Here is a 5,495-nt window from a genome sequence, read left to right as displayed (position 1 = left end):
GCCTGCACTCCCAGATCTCTCTGCCCATCAACTTTTCCCAAGGCTCTTCCATTCATTGTATAATTCGCTCTAGAATTAGACTTGCCTAAATGCATCACCTCACATTTGTCTGGATAGAAATCCATCTGCCACTTTTCCGCCCAACTCACCAGTCTATCTATATTCTCCTGTATTCTCTGACAGTCCCTTATGCTTTCTGCTACTCCACCAATCTTTGTGTCATCTGCAAACTTGCTGATCATACCAACAGTGCCCTCTTCCAGGTCATTTATGTATATTACAAACAACAGTGGATTCCACACCCTAATTACCTGCTGAGAGAAAATGTTTCTTTTTCTCCCATCACCCTTGCTTATTTTGCAAATCTATGCAAAACCTATGGCTTCTCATTCTCATTCATTTACAAGTTTGAACAGTTTCTCTCGACCTACTCCATTTGTGCTTTTGCATTTGTGGAATGAACTGCCAGAGGAAGGGGTAGATACAGGTGAATGGCAACATTTAGAAGACTTATGGATAGGTACATGAATAGGAAAGATTTAGAGGGATATGGGCCAAATTCAGACAAATGGGACTAGTTTATTTTAGGAATCTTGGTTGTCATGGTTGGGTTGGACCAAAGGATCTGTTTCCGTGCTGTATGACTCGATGATTCTATGGCACTGAAAAATAATTAGCATTTCATTGTCTTATTTTCTTTCCCCATTTTCCCATCATCCAAAAAGGCTTGAACTTATCATTCAGGCTCACAATCCTGTGTGACACAGATGGTAAGTTGCATTGTCAGAGACGCTGTCTGTCAGGTTAGACAATGGACTGACATCCCATTTGGTCTCTGAAGTGGAATTCAAGATCCATCACTTGTTTCCTGATCAATATTTATCCCTTGATCCAAGTGACCAAAAGCAGTTCCCGTCATCTTCACGTTGTTGAATGTGAGATCTTGCTGTGCTGAAATCACATGTGATACTTCTGCCATTAAATCAAAGGCAAATTCACCATAGCAGACCACATTGGAGAGAGTGGATAGAGTGGTCAAGAAGGCATATAGTATGCTTGTCTTCATTGGACGGAGTATTGAGTATAAGCGCTGGCAAGTCATGTTAAAATTGTACAAGACATTGGTTCGGCTGCATTTAGAATACTGGTGGGGGTTTAACCTGAGGGTCACCATGTCTCAGGCAAGGGGAGAGGTTCAGGAGGAAGGGTCCCTTCATAGTAACCTCAACTGGTGCAGGAACTAAACCCATACGGTCAGCACAAACCAGCTATCCAGCCAACTGAGCTACACTAGCCCTCTTACAGCTAGTCTTACCACTGTGACTGCACTTTGAAAACAGTTTGTTGGGCATCTTTTGCTGACTGAATCAACTTCTGAATATAAATTTAAACATCACCTATTAGATTGTGTACTAGCGAAGTCCAACGTTTAATTAATAACAGGCAAACCTCAGAGTGTAAAGCGATATTCGTTTATGCAATTAAACAGTTTAAGTTTCACAAATATTAAAATCATAAGCAGACATTAGGTTATCCTTTTACCTGGAATTCTTACGCTGAGGGCAACCAGAGTTTGTGGATGGAAAAGCTAAGGGCCCTTACTTTTCCGAACAGCTATTCCAGCTTTAATCTCCACAAAGATTGTTAAATATTCTCTTGTGGCTGTGAGTTTGGAAGGCCCTAACCACCTACAGTTACTGATCGAGACGGAGGGACACAGGAAGCTGCTGACCTTCATATCCAGGATCAAAGAAAAGGTACATTGAAACTTTTGGTGGGGGTGGGGAGGGGGGGCGCAGGAAAAGAGGGTGGGAAAACCCATGACTGTAAATCCTCTGTTTCAAAGCTTTTGGAACAACTGGGGAGATTAGAGTTTTGGGGGAATGGGGAATTAAATCGGGAGCATGGATATAAAATAAAATAAAACTCATATTAACAAAACATAACTTTCCATATCATTCGACAATGTAATTATTGGACTTTGCTGATTGCTGACTTCTGCCAGTATTCCTTGCTGTTTCTCATTCACCCAGAGTCTTCACCGTGCCTGAATAATGGACAATGTGCATTAAATGATTAATGGCCGCTGTTTGTTGTGTGGAATGCATTATTGCTTTTATGCGATGCTAAAAGAAAGGACTCCTATACGGAGGAGCCTCAATTATCTGAACAAGATGGGCAAGCACTGTTTCATTTGGATAATTGATTATTTGGATAATCGACTTGACCTGAAACAAGGGAAGCCACACTGATATAACGCTGTGCTCTACTGCAGAATTTGTTTAAATCTATAGTTTTAATGATTGTGCTACTTAAACAAACTAATCTTTGCATTCTGTAAATTACAGGTTAAACTGAGAAGGACTAAACCCTTAACAAAACATAAATACTGTGTATGAAATCCCAGCGTTAAACAGGGCAGGCAGGGACAAAGCAGAGAACAAGGTCGGACTGATAAATTAAACTGCATTTATTTCAACGCAAGAGGCCGAACAGGGAAGGCAGATGAACTCAGGGCATGTTTGGGAACATGGGACTGGGATATCATTAGTAATTACAGAAACGTAGCTCAGGGATGGGCAGAACTGGCAGCTTAATGCTCCAGGATACAAATGCTACACGAAGGATAGAAAGGGAGGCAAGATGGAGGGGGAGTGGCTTTTTTGATAAGGGATAGCATTACAGCTGTGCTGAGGGAGGATATTCCTGGAAATACATCCAGGGACGTTATTTGGGTAGAACCGAGAATTACGAAATGGATGATCACCTTATTGGGATTGTATTATTGTTGGAGAAATTAGCTCAATAAAGGAGAGACCACACAAACGAGATCGGGTGAAATTGACAAGCTGTTTATTACAAGCGATATGGCTGGAAGAGAAATTGACTGGGCTGACACAGAATTGACAGTCTGTGCAGCTAGATCAAAGGTTCTCTTCCTCGAGCTGAGGAAGAAGCCATCTTTTATAATAATCCTGTACAAGCGGCTAATTAGAAATGGGGAAAATGCAATGTATCTGGAAAAGGAGTAATCCAGTTACAATGATGCTAATCAGAAAACAGTTACCGGATGAATGTCCTGATTCTCGATACAATGCAACATCCCGACAGTATCAATGGTTTCGGAGCCTCCATTCCTCTCCGCAGGTAGGTGCTAATATCTCCTCTGAAACAGTGAGGTGCTTCCATCGTCTTGTCCTGGGAGCAATACTCTTGGTGGTGCTTCTCTGTCTGACCTGCTCTTTGTGTGGCTTTGGTGTTGCTGGGTTGTGAAACTGCCCTCGGGGCTTTGGGACAGCTGTGTTGCTCTGCCATTGTTAGTGGGTGCTGGGAAGTGTATTCCCTTGTCTGCGAGTGCTGTCTAGTTTCACTTGTCAACCTGCTTGGTCCCTGCTGAGGCATTCTGGGTGTTTTTGGTACAGTTTGGTCAAGTTTGCTTCCTATGTTCTGTGTGAGCCTATTATGGGTTGGCAGGGTGGCAGATCTTATCCCACAATTCCCCCTGAGGGTGCTGATGGTGATGGCTGTGGCGAGCAGCTGGATCCATCCTTGGTGGTCAGAGTGTGACTTCCTCTGTCCGGTCCTTGTTCATTGGTTGTGAAGCCCTCTTGCAGTGGGTGGCATGTGTCTATTTGGGCCGTCCTTCCAGTTTCACAGCTGTCGGTGTCCTCATCAGGATCAGCCTTTTTCTAGTGATTTTAACATGACATAGTCCCCGAGTCGGAATGGACTGGGGACTGATTCCGACTCGGGGACTGATTGGGGTGTGGGCAATGCAGCCCTGACCTGGTCATGTGTAACATTCATGCTGCTGCTAAGGGCCTGGACATAAGGGCCTCTTGTGTCAAAAGAAGGGCTGTATCTGTGGAGAGTTTTGGAGGTCTGCTCACAGTGGGCATGGGCCATAAGTACTTCAAAAGATGTGCAGTGTGTCCCCCCAGGACATAGTTTGCCATGTATAATCGTGTAGTTTGTATACGTGGGCATATGTAGGGAGCATGCAGTTTATGAGAGTCTGTGCAGCCAGCTTCTCATTCACTGTTAAGGGGATGCCTTCTGAGGAGTCCCAAATCTCCCTAAAGTGGGCAATGAAGTCTGGCAGGGGCTCGTCTGCTTTCTGCAGACACCGGGTGTCAATGTCGAAGTCAGCATGCTGTCTTGCACTAGCTTTTCCCATCTCCTTCACAGTGCTGTCCAGCCAGCTGTCCCGGTCTGCAGCAGTGTCCCAGGCTTGGGTGGGGAAATTAATGGTAGGGCGAATGGTCACCCAGTGGGTGCCATACGCAAGTTGTAACAGGGTCTGCACATCTTGCGGGAGACAGTTGTAAATGGTGGAAGTTTGTAGCAGCCAATTACAAAATGCGAGTGGTCATTTCAATGGGTCTGGGGCAGGAAAATCGACGTTTCAGGCAAAAGCCCTACATCAGGAATACAGGCAGAGAGCCTGCAGGGTGGAGTGATAAATGAGAGGGAGGTTGGGGGTGGGGAGAAAGTAGCATAGAGCACAATAGGTGAATGGGGGTGGGGATGGAGGTGATAGCTCAGAGAGGAGGGTGATTTTCAAGAGCTCTACTGTTCTTGTTTCAAATGACTCCATGTTATCTTAATGTACAAGATGCCTCTGTGAATGCAGTGATACTAGTTTGGATGTCAGTCTCTTGAGTGTGTGCATAGACCAACTCACCCACCCAATGGGTCTATGGTGGATCTGCTGGTGAGGATCACAGCTTGCATGCCATCATGTACCAAGTGGAGGATGGTGATGAACAGGCAGCTACATTTCAGAAGGACAGTCCTATGTCCCTCCTAGTCGATCGAGTCGAAGACCTGTACGAGATCAAAAAATCTCATGCGTGGAAATTTCTGTTCTCTATTCTTGTTGAGGACTGAGGCACAGTTGAGGAGATCCTCAAAGTGCTCCTTCCAATGAGCACTAAATGACTTTCCGTCCTTGACGAGTGCCCCTTCATTTTTAGCTCAGTCAGGTAGGTCCTTGGGGGAATTGGGTGACACTTGTATTAAAGAATTTGCATATATTGTTGTCAAGTTCCTAGTTTTCTTGTACTCTTTCTACCCAGGACCTGCTCTTTAGGTCATGTGTTCTTTTACTAGATCTCGGCCTGTCGACCTCTTTTCTTTCCCTTGAGATCTGGTGGTGTTTCCAGATCAGGAAGGCCTCACCCTTGTGGCTTAGAGTCATAGAGATGTACAGCACGGAAACAGACCATTCGGTCCAACTTGTCTATGCTGACCAAATATCCCAACCCAATGTAGTCCACCTGCCAGCACCCGGCCCATATCCCTCCAAACCCTTCCTATTCATAGATCCATCTAGATGCCTTTTAAATGTTGCAATTGTACCAGCCTCCACCACTTCCTCTGGCAGCTCATTCCATACACACACCACCCTCTACGTGAAAACGTTGCCCCTTAGGTCTCTTTTATATCTTTCCCCTCTCACCCTAAACCTATGCCCTCTAGTTCTGGATTCCCCT

At 44.9% G+C, this 5,495-nt stretch overlaps 1 protein-coding gene across 1 annotated transcript in view; it reads left to right on the top strand.

Moving 5' to 3' along the window:
* The first annotated feature begins 1,461 nt into the window (after positions 1-1,461).
* Positions 1,462-5,495, top strand: part of LOC122563932 (multidrug and toxin extrusion protein 1-like) — a 32,536-nt gene continuing 28,502 nt past the window's right edge. Inside the window, exon 1 of the mRNA XM_043718202.1 lies at positions 1,462-1,757. The gene's annotated coding sequence lies outside the window, so the exon portion shown is untranslated. The remainder of the gene's footprint in view (positions 1,758-5,495) is intronic.

This window comes from Chiloscyllium plagiosum, chromosome 28, assembly GCF_004010195.1.
Source record: "Chiloscyllium plagiosum isolate BGI_BamShark_2017 chromosome 28, ASM401019v2, whole genome shotgun sequence".
In the NCBI taxonomy this organism is placed as follows: domain Eukaryota; kingdom Metazoa; phylum Chordata; class Chondrichthyes; order Orectolobiformes; family Hemiscylliidae; genus Chiloscyllium; species Chiloscyllium plagiosum.
Note: the sequence above shows the minus strand (reverse complement) of the source record. Positions and strands in the feature narration are given on the sequence as shown.